The following is a 17,624-nucleotide window of genomic DNA, read 5'->3' on the forward strand; positions in this document are numbered from 1 at the left end:
GGGTATAGAGACAGAAGTAGTCAGCTTTTATCACGGTTTATTGGAGAACATGATATAGATGATGTAGCAGAATGTCTCGAGGCAGCGAGAGAAGTGCAGTTTACGCATTTCCAAGGACAGAGTCACGCTCGCCTTGACCGTATTTATGCATCAGTGGAGCTATTACCTTTGTGCACCCAATACCATGTAGTGCCCGTGTCGTTTTCGGACCATTGTCTGGTTAAATGTCTGATGGGAAGTGCGGAAAAACAAAACAAGTTTTCGTGGGATCTGTGGAAAATGAACGTAAAGCTTCTAAGCGACGAATTCTTTATTCAAGATGTGAAGGAGGCGATAGATGCAATGAAATCAGAACAGGGGCCCAGTGTCGGCGCGCAATGGGATTTATTTAAGCAACATGTGAAAATGAAAGCCATAGAGCGAGCTAGCTGCATTAAGTATGAGGATAAAGTCAAAGAAAGAAATTTAAGAACGTTGCTTGAAAAACTGGTTAAGCTTGAATGCCGTGAGCCGGGCAAGTTTAAAGACGACATTCGTAGCATAAAACAGAAACTCGAAGCAGCAGATGAAGAACGTTATCGGGGAGCGATAGTACGAGCCAGAGCCGAGGCATGGGCGGCGGGGGAGACGCCCACAAAGCGAGCGCTGGGAATCGAAAGGGCGCACGCCCGCCGTAATCACATCGATGTGATAGAAGAAAATGGTATTGAAACAACAGATACGGAGGCTATAGGGCGAGCTTTCTTTCGATTCTACGAAGGGCTGTTTGCCCATAGATCAGTAGATGTAGAAGGATTTAAAACAGCCTTCTTAGAGCGCATGCCTCGGCTGTCAGAAGAAAGAAAAGCAGCTCTTGAAGCACCAATATCAATAGCAGAAATAGAAAAGGCAATAGATGATCTTAACCCTGGAAAGTCGCCCGGTCCAGACGGTCTGAGCGCGGCTTGGTACAAAGCATTCAAGCAAGACCTGTCCTGTCAGTTGAAAGATGTCTTTGATGAGGCATTTGAGGTGGGAACGTTACCCCTGTCATTCTCCCAAGCACACACTGTGCTCATTCCAAAAACAGAACAAAAAGATAGGCTAAGACTCGTGACATCAAACAGACCAATCTCACTAACTAACTGTGATTATAAAATATTTATGAAAGTATTGGCTAGCAGACTTCAGACTGTTATGACGCAGATTGTGGGAGCCCACCAAACCTGTGGTATTAAGGGCCGCTCTATTTTTACTAATATTCATTCATTGAGGTGTGTGCTCGAGTGTTGTGACGCCTCTCGGTCGGCTGTCGCAATACTCCAGCTTGACCTAGAAAAGGCATTTGACTGTGTATCTCATGTATTATTGCGTTCCATACTCGAACATGTTAATTTAGGCTCAATCATCATCGACGGAATATCCCTAGCTTATAGAAACTGCAAAACGCGCCTGATAGTCAACAACAGATTGGGGGCCCCCGTTGACGTTCAGCGGAGCGTGCGTCAAGGGTGCCCACTGAGTCCTCTTTTGTTTAGTATTTATATTGAAACTTTGTGTCAAGCAATAATTGAAAATGATCGTGTTCATGGGTTCAGATTGCAGGCGTCCGAGCTAAAGCTCTTAGCGTACGCTGATGATATAGCGGTGTGCTGTACGAAAAAGGAGAGCCTGCTAGAGACAGTCGCTGTAGTAAGACGGTTCGGAGAAGTAACGGGGAGCTTTGTGAACTGGGGAAAGTGTCTGGGCTTTTGGCACGGCGAGTGGCAGTCAACACCAGAGACATTTGCCAAAGTGAAATGGGTTAAAACCCCAGTGAAGTACCTCGGCGTTCCCCTTGAAAGTTATAAGAAAAATGATGATTTCTGGCTAGAACAAGCCAAAGAAACACGAGAAAAGGCGGAGAGATGGAAAGGTTCACACCTATCAATTTTCGCCAGAGCGACAGTGTGCAATTCGTTTTTTGTTAGTAAATTATGGTACATGATGCAAGTGTTGTATTGTTCGCGAGTGCATGTGCAGAAGTTCCACCGAGTGTTCGCTGTTTTTATTTGGGCTTCCAGCTGGGAACGCTGCAGCCGCACGAATCTTTTCAGGCGAGTGAAAGACGGAGGCCTGGGTCTGGCACACCTATTCGTGCGGCAGCTTGTAAGCCGTTTTTTCTTCTTTCGGGACGTCAAAGACCCGTTCTTAAGATCGGTGTGTCAAGAGAGACTTTGTAGTGCGTTACCAGAGCTTGTTATCAGCAGCGAAATTATGCCTGGTACTTTGTTTGGGTACTTCAAGGAGATAGTAGCCAGTGTTCGTTTTTTGTCGGTACGGTTCTCGAATGATTATATGTTCAGCGTGAAAAGAAAGAAAATGTACAGTGACCTGTGTGATGTTATTTTTCCAGTACCGATGTACAGAGTCATATACAGTGGAGGTCAGGGAAAGAACGTTTTGAAACGAGTAAAAAGAATGCACGTGCAGCCAGGAGTGAAATCTTTCTTCTTCAAGCTTCACACTGGCACCCTGACAGTGAGAACCTTCTTAGAAGAACGCGGGTTTTACATGCCGTGGGGGTCAAACTGTCTGATTTGTAAAAAGCCTGAAACAGTAGACCATGTTTTCATACATTGTTGGGAGGGGGTGTACTTTTGGGACGTTCTGCAAAGAACAATGAAGAAAGAATTGCCCTTAAATCCGCAGGGCATAAGATTTCTACCACTGGATAATGAGGACGGGGTCCCATTTGACCTCATCATGCTGACTGGCCTCTACTGTCTATGGCGATCCCGAATGCAAGGCTTCTATTGTGACCCAGAAGCGCGGCCTGCGCGCATACATTTCCATGAACACATGTCACGCTTTCTGGAGGTGAAAAAAGCACAAGTTGATGTGCCTGATTGGCTACCAAGGGTAGAGGCCTTGGCATCCCTAAAGGAATTTTAAAAGACAAAGTCAGCCAAGTCATGCTGGCTGCTATGTAAGAGCTTGTTTTTTTCGTCTGTATTTTCGTGTCCTAGTTATGCATTTTGTTTGTTTTGCTGACAGTGTGTCGGTGAACCTGTCGAGAACTGGCAATAAAGAAAAAAAAAAAAGGTTGTGTGGCCGAGCGGTCTAAGGCGCTGGTTTAAGGCACCAGTCTCCTCGGAGGCGTGGGCTCGAATCCCACCGCTGCCATATTGTGTCACTTTTTTTTACGTGCGCTCTTCGGCAAAAAGCGCACGCGACCGTCACTCGGCAGGTGAACAGTGGTAGTGTGGCCGAGCGGTCTAAGGCGCTGGTTTAAGGCACCAGTCTCCTCGGAGGCGTGGGTTCGAATCCCACCGCTGCCATATTGTGTCACTTTTTTTTTTACGTGCGCTCTTCGGTAAAAAGCGCACACGACTGTCACTCGGCAGGAGAACATGGTAGTGTGGCCGAGCGGTCTAAGGCGCTGGTTTAAGGCACCAGTCTCCTCGGAGGCGTGGGTTCGAATCCCACCACTGCCATATTGTGTCACTTTTTTTTACGTGCGCTCTTCGGCAAAAAGCGCACACGACTGTCACTCGGCAGGAGAAAAGTGGTAGTGTGGCCGAGGGGATTCTGCTTCCGGCCACCGAGCGTGACGGACGTAAGATGACGGGCTCCGTAGGAGCGGCTTCAGCGGCCCAGAGCGGCCGCGGTAACAGGAATTTTGCTGCTGACGGGTATCAAGTTGTTTTGCCGAGTTTGCCAACAGGGCGTTTTGTCATGAACACAGTTTTTTTACATTGTGACATCAGGGCCCGCCCATACCGGGTGGAAGATTTCCGCGATGCGCTCGCCCCGTTATCGCTCCTGCCGGAAGTGGTGGCTCTCGGGGCCTACCGTATGAGCCATGTTTGGGCCGTGACCTTCAAGGACGACGAAGCCGTGAAGAAAATAGTCAGCGTTGGTGAGCTGCAGGTCAAAAAGGGCCGATGCCTCGTCATTGACCCCGCCAACCAGGATATGCGCTTGAAAGTGCATTGGCTGCTGCACACCGTTCCCGACGAGGACGTGCGTCTTGCCTTCGCGCCGTTTGGAAAGGTCACGGACGTTGCCCGCGACCGGTGGCGTGTTCATGGCGTGGCTGATAAGAGCTCCACTACAAGACTGGTTACGCTGAAGTTGAAACCTGGCGTAATGCTGGACGACCTGCCACATCAGGTGTGTGTCGCCGGAGAGCTGGCTCTCGTGGTTGTGCCGGGCAGGGCCCCTCTCTGCCTGCGCTGCCGCGGAACGGGCCATATTCGTCGCGACTGCCGCATTCCGCGGTGTGGTGCGTGCCGACGCTTCGGTCACGAAGAGAGTCAGTGTGAACGGACGTACGCTAGCGTGACCGGACCCGTGAGCAACGACGACCACTCCGCCCTGCTCATGGACGAGGCGGACATGGAAGACACATCGTCCACGGCTAAGGAAGCGGCTTGCGAGGTGGCAGAGTCGGAGGTACGACTTCAAGAACAAAGGCAACACGTCGACGAGGCCGCCGCCTCTGAACAGCAAGAGAAAGCAGAGGGCACTGCAGCCATGCCAAACCGTGAGGAAGAGAGCCCACCTGATCCGGGAGCAGCCTCCACCGCCCCTGAACAGGAAGACATGGACACCCATACCGGGCTCGCTAACTTGCAGGCGGGGAAACGCCCGCGCGACCAGACCAATAGCCTGGCTACGACGCAGGACAGCAGCGGCGGAGACGAGCCACCGCCCAAAACGCCAGCTATGAGGAGACCTACCTTGAAGCTGCGGCCGAACATTACGGCCGATCCACGGCAGGCGGGTAAACCGCCTCCGTAGTTCTGTACTGTGTTTTGCTTGAGGCGGGTTGGGGGGTTCGTGAGTGCAATGGCCGTCACCCTGAGCGCTATTCTCTTGGATATGTGTCAGGAACGAGGGCCCGAGTTGCATGTGAGTGTTGTTTTCGAGAGGTCGGGTTGTGTTCCCTTTTGTGGCATTCGACGCGGTTATCGGCGCGTCATTATCAACACTCGTCCCTGCGTAACTGTGATGGGCACCATTCTACCGTGTAGTCATGGCAGCTAATATCGAAGGAGCCCTACGTGTAGCCACGTTAAATGTACGAGGGCTCAGCGCAAGAAGGCGGCAATGTCAGCTAAGCAGGCTACTCTTAGATAATGACTTGCATCTTGTGGGAATCCAAGAAACGAAAATAGAGAGCCAAGAACTAACCGACAGAATGGTGTCCAATTTTCGTGCGCACTTTGACGTGTGTGTTTCTCACGCTGTTGGTGGATCAGGTGGTTGCGCTGTATTCATTCGAAGAAACTTTGGCATTTGTGTGCAGTCAGTGTTTTCGTGTGAAAGTGGGCGCCTTTTAGTGGCTGATTTTTGTTTTTGCGATAAGGATTTCCGTGTCATTTGCGTCTACGCACCGAATATTCAAACAGACCGGCGATCCTTCTTTGAGCGTCTTGAAGAGTACGTAAACTGTGACAAGGTGGTAATACTGCTGGGCGATTTTAACTGTGTATGCACTGCTGACGACCGCGTAAAATTTTCACACGTACGCGATAGGAGTGCTGAATTGCTAAATGCAGTGGTGCACGATTACGACTTGGAAGGTATCGGTAGTGTCTTTGCCAGTGGTACTCACCCGCAGTTTACTCACTTCCAGCGTGATAGCCACGCTCGGCTAGATAGATTATATGTGTCAGCCGAATTGGTGCCCTTGTGTCGTGATTATGATGTGCAACCCATTGCATATAGCGATCACTGCTTAGTAACTGCCACCTTTGGGAAAAGACAGATCAAACACACCTTTAACTGGGACCTCTGGAAATTGAACGCGCAGTTGCTGGATGACGATGCTTTCGTTGATGCTGTTGCGAAGGAACTAGAAAGCCTGATTTCAGTCGAATTAGCAAGCTTCGCCATTAAATGGGAAGAATTTAAACAGAAAGTAAAAACAATGGCTATTGAAAGAAGCAGTGTTCTTCGGCATAACCTGAAACAGGCAGAAACGAACCTTCGCCAGCAACTGCAATTTTTCATCAGCATGGAAAGTGTCCAGCCTGGTGTGTATGTTAACGAAATAAAGGAAGTGAAAGCCGAACTCGAAAGGATAGACTCTGAGAAATACAAAGCCGCCGTTGTGCGATCAAGGTCTGAGAAGCTGTGGGCGGGAGAAGCGCCAACAAAACGAGCTCTCTCAGAAGAGAAAAGGTACGCATGTCGGAAGGAAATCCGTCAGCTAGCTAAAGGCAATGACATCACGTCCGACAAAAACGACATCAAACAAGGGATCGTCGATTACTTCAAAGCCTTCTTAGGTCAACAACGCGAACCTAAAGATGGCTACCAGACGGAATTCCTTTCATTGATGCCAAAGCTCGATGAAGAAGTTAAGGCACGGCTAGAACATCCCATTACCCTGAGTGAGATAGAGTGCGCAATAGACGAGTTGGCGCCCGGTAAAGCACCTGGGCCTGATGGCTTAGGGGCTACTTTCTAAAAAACGTTTAAGTCAGCGCTGGCTCATGTCCTCCATCTAGTTATCAGCGAAGCGTATGACCGAAAAAGATTGCCCTTGTCTTTCACAACCTCGCATATCGTGCTAATCCCGAAGAGTGATGACGAAAAGAAACGTTTGGTGCCAGGCTCATATCGCCCGATAACTCTAGCCAACGTTGACTATAAAATATTCACGAAAGTTTTAGCGAAACGACTGCAAAGTGTCATCAAAACATTGGTAGGGCCTCACCAGACTTGTGGCATTAAAGGCCGCAGTATTACAACAAATGTACACGTGGTTCGAAGTGTGCTAGAGTGTTGCGACGCGATTGGCGATTACGTCGCGATGATGCAGATAGATTTGGCGAAAGCCTTCGACCTCGTCTCGCACAACGCTCTACTATGCATACTCGAACATACGAACGTTGGCAGTGTCATAACGGAAGGCGTAACGATGGCGTACAAAGACTGCTCAACGCGAATCATTGTTAATGGGGAGCTCACCGATAGCTTTCGTGTGCTCTCGTCGGTGCGTCAAGGATGCCCGCTTTCGCCCCTTCTGTTTGCTGCTTATCTCGAGCCACTCTGTTTGGCTATTAAAAACAACGACCGCATAGCAGGCTATCGACTACAGGCAGCACACGTTAAAATATTGGCGTATGCAGACGACATCGCGATTCTCTGTACAAATAAAGCCAGCATTAAAGAGGCAACTACTGTAGTCGAAAAATTTTGCGATTCAGCTGGAGCCCAGATAAATTGGGATAAAAGTTATGGCTTCTGGCATGAGAGTTGGGAAGACACGCCGGAGACCTTTTCTCGACTGAATTGGTCAAAGTTGCCTACACAGTACCTGGGGGTGTCTCTCGGAAGTTACCGTGAGGCCGAACCGTACTGGCTCGACCAAGCTTCGAGAGCAAAGGAAAGGGCTGACGGTTGGAGAGGAAAGCAATTGTCAATGTTTTCTAGAGCCACTGTTTGCAATCTCTTTTTAGTTTCTAAGATATGGTATGTTATGAATGTGTTGTGTGCTGCGCGGGTAAGCGTACAAAAAATTCACCGCATTTTCGCTACTTTCATTTGGGCCTCTACCTGGGAGAGGACGAGTCGAACAAACTTGTTTCTCCCGGTCAAGAAAGGTGGGCTTGGTCTGGTTCACTTGTTTTTGAGACAAATTGTGTCACGCTTTGTGTTTCTGCGGGAGCAAAATGATCTCTTTCTTCGAACAATAGTACAAGTACGGCTGGGCGGACTTCTTCCGGGATTCGTTGTTTCGTCGGCTCAGAACATGCCGGGAACTGTGAAAGGATACATGCGTGAAGTGGCGATGTCATATAGGATGTTAAATGTGCGATTCTCACAGCAGTATCTGTCCACCGTTACAAAGAAAAAATTGTACAGAGATCTTGTGGACACGATGCTACCTGTAGCTTTGTACCGTTCGCCACACCCTGGAGGCCCCGGACAGGACGTTTTAAAAAGAGTCAAGAAAATACCAGTACGGCCATCAACTAAGTCTTTCTTTTTCAAATTACATACAAACACACTTCCCGTTAAGACCTGGCTTCATAGCAAGGGTATTTTCATCCCCTGGAACACCGACTGCTTTCTATGTAAAAAACCAGAAACAATAGAACATGTTTTCCTAGATTGCTGGGACCCTATCTTTCACTGGGACGTTCTGCAGAGAACGCTGAAGAAGCAGTTACCCCTGGACCCGTATGGGATACGCTTTTTGCCAATAGATACCTCAGAGCAAGTACCGTACGACCTCATTATGGTCCTGGGCCTCCACGCTATGTGGAAAACTCGCATGCAATTTGAACATGCAGACTTGGTTGTAATACCGGTGCGAGAACACTTCATTGAGAGTGTTGTTTACGTGAGAGACGCTTACAAATCACTGCCTGATCCACCACAATGGATGTATGTACTCGATGAACTGGTGTCACTGAAAAGATTTTAGTGCTGTGTTGGCCAAAGTGTGGCTGGCACGTTTTATCATTTGTAACATTTGATTTTGTACGTCGACGACGGCAATAAAGAAAAAAAAAAGTAGTGTGGCCGAGCGGTCTAAGGCGCTGGTTTAAGGCACCAGTCTCCTCGGAGGCGTGGGTTCGAATCCCACCGCTGCCATATTGTCAACTTTTTTTTAAGTGCGCTCTTCGGCAAAAAGCGCACACTACTGTCACTCGGCAGGAGAACAGTGGTAGTGTGGCCGAGCGGTCTAAGGCGCTGGTTTAAGGCACCAGTCTCCTCGGAGGCGTGGGTTCGAATCCCACCGCTGCCATATTGTGTCACTTTTTTTTACGTGCGCTCTTCGGCAAAAAGCGCACACGACTGTCACTCGGCAGGAGAACAGTGGTAGTGTGGCCGAGCGGTCTAAGGCGCTGGTTTAAGGCACCAGTCTCCTCGGAGGCGTGGGCTCGAATCCCACCGCTGCCATATTGTGTCACTTTTTTTACGTGCGCTCTTCGGCAAAAAAGCGCACGCGACCGTCACTCGGCAGAAGAACAGTGGTAGCGTGGCCGACATTCTGCTTCCGGCAGCCGTGCTGTGCGGTTCGTAGGATCATGAGTTCCGTTGGAGCGGCGATGGCGGCCCTTACCAGCCGCGGTAACAGGAAACAAGAAGAAGATGAATACCATTTTGTTTTGCCACAACTGCCTACAGGACGCATCGTTACCAATACAGTTTTTCTGCATGGTGACGTGCGAGCACGGCCTTACAGAGTTGAAGATTTCAGGGACGCCCTCGCTCTTGCCGGGATGCTGCCGGAAGTTGTCGCACTCGGAGCCTACCAGATTAACCATGTCTGGGCGGTTACCATGTGCAATGCAGACGCTACCAAGCGGCTGCTAGCCTTGAAGGAAATGGAAGTGAAGGGACGGCGCTGCGTCGTCGTGGACCCACAGGACAGGTAAGTCAAGTTACGCCTTCACTGGCTTATTTACGGCGTAGCTGACGAGGACGTCCGTACAGCGCTAGCCGCTTATAGCAAGGTGGTTGACGTACAGCGTGAGCGTTGGCGGCTGCCGGGTGTTCAAGAAAAGAACTCGACTGCCCGGACGGTGCTGATAAAGTTGAAAACTGGCTTGAAGTTGGAAGACCTACCGCACCAGGTACGGGTCGCCGGAGAACTAGCATTAGTGGTAGTTCCGGGGCGACCAATGCAGTGCCTGCGCTGTCAGGGCTCTGGACATGTCCGGCGTGACTGCAAAGTGCCTCGGTGCTCGATATGCAGACGATTTGGACACGAAGACGCTCAGTGCACGCGGTCCTACGCCGCAGCTACTGGGCGAGGAGTGAACGACTACACCGAGAAGCTCTTAATGGACGTGACCGAAGCCGAGGAGGCAGCAAAGGGAAGCGGAAGCTTGGAAACCCAAAAGGAACCGCGCAGCGAAAAGACACCAGAAGGCAAGCAAAGCCAGGGGACAACGGAGGCTACGACCAAGCCGCCAGCAACAGTGACCGAGCTGGCAGCCACGCCCGTTCCCGCTGACGACGACACGTTGGAGAGCAGCGATACAGAAGGCACCCAAGCTGAACCAAGGAAGCCGCGCTTGCAGGGGAGCCAAGCCCATAGCAGCAGAGTCAACCCGGCTGTCAAGCGTCCGCTTGAAGGGACCGCGGACCAGAAGGCGTCCTCCGGGAGACGCCCCAGCCTTAAGCCACGGCCAAATATCGAATCGGAGAGGAAGGCTACCGACGAGCCGCCGAGGCAGCACCTGGACACCGGGCAACCGGGCCGATCCGAAGACGTCTAGCCGTGCGCTAGACGTGCAAGGTAAGCGTCATGCTTCGGGTCCTGCAACCTCCTGTTAAAACATGGCACGCAACGCGTCGTTTAGTTTGGCTACGTTAAACGTGCGAGGTCTAGCCGCAAAGAAAAAGCAGAGCCAAGTATACCGGTTGTTGGTAGATCATGACCTCGACATGTTGGCTGTGCAAGAAACAAAAGTTGAAGGGGAGGAGCAGACCCGGAGCATGATGCTTCGCTTCACGGCTCGCTACTACGTTGCAGTGAGTCATGCGGTGGGCAAGTCAGCGGGATGCCTGCTATTTTTGAAAAAGTTACCGGGGCTAGATGTACAGAGTGTTTATTCATGTCCAAGTGGTAGATTTATTGTTGTTGATTTTTATTACAGTGATGTTACCTGGAGAGTAATATGTATTTATGCACCGAACGGTACACATGAAAGGTATAATTTTTTTCTGAACATTGAACCATATCTGACTGCAGACAAACATGTTGTTGTGTTAGGAGATTTTAACTGCGTTTTGAACACTCGGGACCGAAGCAATGCACACGGGTATAGAGACAGAAGTAGTCAGCTTTTATCACGGGTTATTGGAGAACATGATATAGATGATGTAGCAGAATGTCTCGAGGGAGCGAGAGAAGTGCAGTTTACGCATTTCCAAGGACAGAGTCACGCTCGCCTTGACCGTATTTATGCATCAGTGGAGCTATTACCTTTGTGCACCCAATACCATGTAGTGCCCGTGTCGTTTTCGGACCATTGTCTGGTTAAATGTCTGATGGGAAGTGCGGAAAAACAAAACAAGTTTTCGTGGGATCTGTGGAAAATGAACGTAAAGCTTCTAAGCGACGAATGCTTTTTTCAAGTTGTGAAGGAGGCGATAGATGCAATGAAATCAGAACAGGTGCCCAGTGTCGGCGCGCAATGGGATTTATTTAAGCAACATCTCAAAATGAAAGCCATAGAGCGAGCTAGCTGCATTAAGTATGAGGATAAAGTTAAAGAAAGAAATTTAAGAACGTTGCTTGAAAAACTGGTTAAGCTTGAATGCCGTGAGCCGGGCAAGTTTAAAGACGACATTCGTAGCATAAAACAGAAACTCGAAGCAGCAGATGAAGAACGTTATCGGGGAGCGATAGTGCGAGCCAGAGCCGAGGCATGGGCGGCGGGGGAGACGCCCACAAAGCGAGCGCTGGGAATCGAAAGGGCGCACGCCCGCCGTAATCACATCGATGTGATAGAAGAAAATGGTATTGAAACAACAGATACGGAGGCTATAGGGCGAGCTTTCTTTCGATTCTACGAAGGGCTGTTTGCCCATAGATCAGTAGATGTAGAAGGATTTAAAACAGCCTTCTTAGAGCGCATGCCTCGGCTGTCAGAAGAAAGAAAAGCAGCTCTTGAAGCACCAATATCAATAGCAGAAATAGAAAAGGCAATAGATGATCTTAACCCTGGAAAGTCGCCCGGTCCAGACGGTCTGAGCGCGGCTTGGTACAAAGCATTCAAGCAAGACCTGTCCTGTCAGTTGAAAGATGTCTTTGATGAGGCATTTGAGGTGGGAACGTTACCACTGTCATTCTCCCAAGCACACACTGTGCTCATTCCAAAAACAGAACAAAAAGATAGGCTAAGACTTGTGACATCATACAGACCAATCTCACTAACTAACTGTGATTATAAAATATTTATGAAAGTATTGGCTAGCAGACTTCAGACCGTTATGACGCAGATTGTGGGAGCCCACCAAACCTGTGGTATTAAGGGCCGCTCTATTTTTACTAATATTCATTCATTGAGGTGTGTGCTCGAGTGTTGTGACGCCTCTCGGTCGGCTGTCGCAATACTCCAGCTTGACCTAGAAAAGGCATTTGACTGTGTATCTCATGTATTATTGCGTTCCATACTCGAACATGTTAATTTAGGCTCAATCATCATCGACGGAATATCCCTAGCTTATAGAAACTGCAAAACGCGCCTGATAGTCAACAACAGATTGGGGGCCCCCGTTGACGTTCAGCGGAGCGTGCGTCAAGGGTGCCCACTGAGTCCTCTTTTGTTTAGTATTTATATTGAAACTTTGTGTCAAGCAATAATTGAAAATGATCGTGTTCATGGGTTCAGATTGCAGGCGTCCGAGCTAAAGCTCTTAGCGTACGCTGATGATATAGCGGTGTGCTGTACGAAAAAGGAGAGCCTGCTAGAGACAGTCGCTGTAGTAAGACGGTTCGGAGAAGTAACGGGGAGCTTTGTGAACTGGGGAAAGTGTCTGGGCTTTTGGCACGGCGAGTGGCAGTCAACACCAGAGACATTTGCCAACGTGAAATGGGTTAAAACCCCAGTGAAGTACCTCGGCGTTCCCCTTGAAAGTTATAAGAAAAATGATGATTTCTGGCTAGAACAAGCCAAAGAAACGCGAGAAAAGGCGGAGAGATGGAAAGGTTCACACCTATCAATTTTCGCCAGAGCGACAGTGTGCAATTTGTTTTTTTTGTTAGTAAATTATGGTACATGATGCAAGTGTTGTATTGTTCGCGAGTGCATGTGCAGAAGTTCCACCGAGTGTTCGCTGTTTTTATTTGGGCTTCCAGCTGGGAACGCTGCAGCCGCACGAATCTTTTCAGGCGAGTGAAAGACGGAGGCCTGGGTCTGGCACACCTATTCGTGCGGCAGCTTGTAAGCCGTTTTTTCTTCTTTCGGGACGTCAAAGACCCGTTCTTAAGATCGGTGTGTCAAGTGAGACTTTGTAGTGCGTTACCAGAGCTTGTTATCAGCAGCGAAATTATGCCTGGTACTTTGTTTGGGTACTTCAAGGAGATAGTAGCCAGTGTTCGTTTTTTGTCGGTACGGTTCTCGAATGATTATATGTTCAGCGTGAAAAGAAAGAAAATGTACAGTGACCTGTGTGATGTTATTTTTCCAGTACCGATGTACAGAGTCATATACAGTGGAGGTCAGGGAAAGAACGTTTTGAAACGAGTAAAAAGAATGCACGTGCAGCCAGGAGTGAAATCTTTCTTCTTCAAGCTTCACACTGGCACCCTGACAGTGAGAACCTTCTTAGAAGAACGCGGGTTTTACATGCCGTGCGGGTCAAACTGTCTGATTTGTAAAAAGCCTGAAACAGTAGACCATGTTTTCATACATTGTTGGGAGCGGGTGTACTTTTGGGACGTTCTGCAAAGAACAATGAAGAAAGAATTGCCCTTACATCCGCAGGGCATAAGATTTCTACCACTGGATAATGAGGACGGGGTCCCATTTGACCTCATCATGCTGACTGGCCTCTACTGTCTATGGCGATCCCGAATGCAAGGCTTCTATTGTGACCCAGAAGCGCGGCCTGCGCGCATACATTTCCATGAACACATGTCACGCTTTCTGGAGGTGAAAAAAGCACAAGTTGATGTGCCTGATTGGCTACCAAGGGTAGAGGCCTTGGCATCCCTAAAGGAATTTTAAAAGACAAAGTCAGCCAAGTCATGCTGGCTGCTATGTAAGAGCTTGTTTTTTTTCTTCTGTATTTTCGTGTCCTAGTTATGCATTTTGTTTGTTTTGCTGACAGTGTGTCGGTGAACCTGTCGAGAACTGGCAATAAAGAAAAAAAAAAGTCGCGTGGCCGAGCGGTCTAAGGCGCTGGTTTTAGGCACCAGTCTCCTCGGAGGCGTGGGCTCGAATCCCGCCGCTGCCATGTTGTGTCACTTTTTTTTACGTGCGCTCTTCGGCAAAAAGCGCACGCGACCGTCACTCGGCAGGAGAACAGTGGCAGCGTGGCCGAGATTCTGCTTCCGGCCACCGAGCGTTACGGTTCGTGAATCATGGCCTCTCCCGGCGCAGCGACAGCGGTCACTTTTGGCCGCGGAAACAGGACCAACGACGATGAGAAGGATTACCCTTTTATTTTGCCGCAACTGCCTAAAGGACGAGTGGCTACTAACACCGTGTTTTTACACGGGGATGTACTATCGGCCAAGAAAGTAAACGGACCACGGCACCAGCGGCCGGAGCGGTTACCTGGCCACAACGGGGCGCTGCTGTCTCGCTCCGCGTGCTTGGGTCGAGAGTACCGTGGGTGACGTTCGGCTTCTCCCTCACTCTCGCGCGGTGTCTTGTCACGCTTCATAAAATGCCTAGTGCGTCGTACGGTTGCTTTGCCGCTGGCGGTCGCGATGAAAGGGACCGTGCATAGCCGGTATTAAACACCTGGCGCTGTCGCGCAGCAGCCGACGGCCGCAGGGATTCAAACCCCGGCACGGTTAAAGAACAAAGACCTGCGCTGTTTTTTTTTCTTGCCTATATTGACCTTATCTTTCATACTAGTGTCTGTCGCCTACGTGCCTTGCTACTCGAATTTAGGCAACAATGCACAAGGCGCCGCAGCGGCGGCTGACGCGCGCTCTTTCACGCCAGTGCTATAACTTGAAGCCGCGCCTGCAGCAAAGCTGGGAGCTCCTCTGTCGAGGGTGCTTTTCAGGCATTATTTCCCGCAGTAGGTTTAATATTTATATCAGGGATGACTCTGAAGACTGCTTTAAATGGCTGCTACAATACGTAGTCCATTATAAAGCTTTCTTCACAAAAGTACCGCCAGGAAGAGATGATTTGGAATAGGAGTAGGGAAATGTAGTCAATCATGAAAGGTAATCCACGCAAGCAGATAAAAGTGACATTTGGTGGTGTCACGCGGATCTCGGGAGTGTTTGCGCTATTTGCATAGGGAGACGTTAGCCGTGGTGGAAAGGCAAATATGACTTTATCACACCGAACATAGTTTACACATAGAAAAAGCTGAAATATACATAACCATCCAATAGCTCTCTAAACAAATATCCCTAAACGCTCACACTACCTTATCACTTCTTTTTGTGGTGCACCCGTCCGTGTTAAACAGTCTGCCCAAGCTGGCATCGCAGTCGATGTCCAAATAAAACACCCACAAGTCCGCTTCCGGTCTCGTGACGTCCGTAGCGTTGTTGAAGATCCTGAAGCCGTTGTCGACCTTGAGCGTGACAATTCCGCTGCTTCTGTAGAGCGACAGCGAGGCTTTCTTACAGCACCGCAGCACAATCCCCAAAAACCGTTTCATCGTTTCTTCACTCCTCACGTAAGCCTAGCTGACGCGTCGCTCGAGGACTCGCCTGACTTTTTCTTGTCCAGGGTGATCGTGTCGCAGTCTCTGGCGCTTGCGGCAGCCGGAGAACGTCGTAAAATGGATCTTGCATCTATTCTCTGCACGGCAAGGAAACCTTGACGGGCGCGAGCACAACCGGCCGCGCACGTCAGTCTGAGAACGTCAAAGGATGCACGTCAAGCCGCCGTGCCGCTAACGTGAACGTGCATTTTTTCCGCAGGCGTGAAAGAGCGCTCGTCAGCCGCCGCTGTGGCGCCTTCAGCGATGTCGCTTAAACTCGAGCAGCAGGGGACGTAGGCGACAGACACTAGTATGAAAGATAAGGTCAATATAGGCAAGAAAAAAAAAAAACAGCGCAGGTCTTCGTTTTTTCACCGTGCTGGGGTTTGATTCCCTGCGGCCGTCGGCTGCTGCGCGACAGCGCCAGGTGTTTAATACCGGCTATGCACGGTCCCTTTCATCGCGACCGCCAGCAGCAAAGCAACCGCACGACGCACTAGGCATTTCATCAAGCGTGACAAGACATAGCGCGAGAGTGAGGGAGAAGCTTAACGCCACCCACAACACTCTCGACACTCTCGACCCAAGCGCGCGGAGCGAGACAGCAGCGCCCCGTTGTGGCCAGGCAGCCGCTCCGGCCGCCGGTGCCATGGTCCGTTTACTTTCTTGGCCGATAGTACGTGCGAGACCATACAGGGTCGAGGACTTCAGAGACGCCCTACTGCCGACGGGCTTGCTGCCTTGCATGGTATGGATAGGGGCGTACCAGATCAATCACGTGTGGGCGGTGACCCTTAAGGATGCGACCACCACGAAACGGCTGGTGGCCCTAAAGGAACTTCAAGTGAAAGGGCGACGGTGCGTCATCGTCGACCCCCAGGACCAGCAGGTGAAACTTCGGCTTCATTGGCTGCTGTATGGCGTTGCCGACGATGACGTCCGGACGGCGTTTGCGCCTTTCGGCAACGAGGACGAGGTAAGCCAGGAGAGGTGGAGTGTCCAAGGTATAGGGGACAAGACCTCTACCACGCGGACCGTGCTCCTCAAGCTGAAGACCGGCGTCAAGGTAGAGGACCTTCCACATCAGGTCCGCGTCGGCGGAGAGCTCGCTTTGGTGGTCGTTCCCGGTCGGCCCATGCAGTGCTTGCGCTGCCAGGGCCCTGGGCACGTCCGGCGAGAGTGTAAGGTGCCGCGCTGCTCCCGTTGCAGACGTTTTGGGCACGTCGACGCCGACTGCGTGAAGACGTACGCTACAGCGACAGGCCCAGCAGTGAGTGAAGCGGCAGCCGAAAATCTGATGGATGCAGCCGAGGCTGAAGACGCCGCTAAGGGAGCCGGAGACCAAGTGCCGCCCGCGAAAACAAGTACCGTGACAGTGCCGGAGGGCGCTGAAGCCAAGGTGGTCGAAGCTGCTGAGCAAGTGACTGGGCCGGCACGGGTCGGCACGGAAGCCGTCCTTGGAAAGGAAGGTGCGAGTGAAGGCGAAAGCGATGACGACGATTCAGAAATGGAACAGAGCGAGGCTGCCAACGACGGGGACCGGGCTGCTAGTCTCGGTGCAACCTTCAAGCGCCCCGAGACGACGCCGGAGACAAGGACAACGCAGCATCCAGCACCGGGGATGGGCCGCCGGCAAAAGCGCCTCTTGGGAGGCGTTCGTGTTTCAAACCCAAACCGAATGTTCTGCCCGAGAGAAGGCCTGGGGACAAAACGCAGCAGACCACCAACAACGCCGGGAAGCCAGGCGGCTCCGGAGGCGGCTAGCCGAGGGCTAGTCGTGAAAGGTAAGCACCATGCTCCGGGCTTACTTCATTATTATTGCGATAGCAATTATATGGACACTCCAAAGCAGATTTCTGCCGTCGGCGTCGCCGTCGCCGTGAGGTTCCGTATGACGTCAATGGAGATGAAATCGTCGCCGCGCGCCGCCGAACGCTGTATGTGCGAGTGAAAGGGCGCGAGGGACGCGCGCTTTCACGGGGAGTGAACGCACGGCGGAGAACAAACGCGTGTTCTGCGCCGTGCTCCCTTAGGGCTGCAGAAGTAGGCGTCTCTTTCCTCCTTTACCATCACCATATTATTGCGATAGCAATTATATGGACACTCAAAAGCAGATTTCTGCCGTCGGCGTCGCCGTCGCCGTCGCCGTGAGGTTCCGTATGACGTCATTTGGAGAAGAAATCGTCGCCGCGCGCCGAACGCTGTATGTGCGAGTGAAAGGGTGCGAGGGGCGCGTCTTTCACGGGGAGTGAACGCACGGCGGAGAACAAACGCGCGTTCTGCGCCGT

General features: G+C 50.8%; 5 non-coding genes across 5 annotated transcripts; all 5 read left to right on the forward strand.

Moving 5' to 3' along the window:
- Positions 1-3,217: 3,217 nt before the first annotated feature.
- Positions 3,218-3,299, forward strand: Trnal-aag (transfer RNA leucine (anticodon AAG)). Its single transcript has one exon. It is a non-coding gene; the product is annotated as a tRNA-Leu (tRNA).
- Positions 3,300-3,373: 74 nt separating this feature from the next.
- Positions 3,374-3,455, forward strand: Trnal-aag (transfer RNA leucine (anticodon AAG)). Its single transcript has one exon. It is a non-coding gene; the product is annotated as a tRNA-Leu (tRNA).
- Positions 3,456-8,492: 5,037 nt separating this feature from the next.
- Positions 8,493-8,574, forward strand: Trnal-aag (transfer RNA leucine (anticodon AAG)). Its single transcript has one exon. It is a non-coding gene; the product is annotated as a tRNA-Leu (tRNA).
- A 72-nt stretch (positions 8,575-8,646) lies between these two features.
- On the forward strand, positions 8,647-8,728 carry Trnal-aag (transfer RNA leucine (anticodon AAG)). Its single transcript has one exon. It is a non-coding gene; the product is annotated as a tRNA-Leu (tRNA).
- A 73-nt stretch (positions 8,729-8,801) lies between these two features.
- On the forward strand, positions 8,802-8,883 carry Trnal-aag (transfer RNA leucine (anticodon AAG)). The gene has a single exon. It is a non-coding gene; the product is annotated as a tRNA-Leu (tRNA).
- The last annotated feature ends 8,741 nt before the right edge of the window (positions 8,884-17,624 follow it).

This window comes from Dermacentor silvarum, chromosome 4, assembly GCF_013339745.2.
Source record: "Dermacentor silvarum isolate Dsil-2018 chromosome 4, BIME_Dsil_1.4, whole genome shotgun sequence".
Taxonomy (NCBI): domain Eukaryota; kingdom Metazoa; phylum Arthropoda; class Arachnida; order Ixodida; family Ixodidae; genus Dermacentor; species Dermacentor silvarum.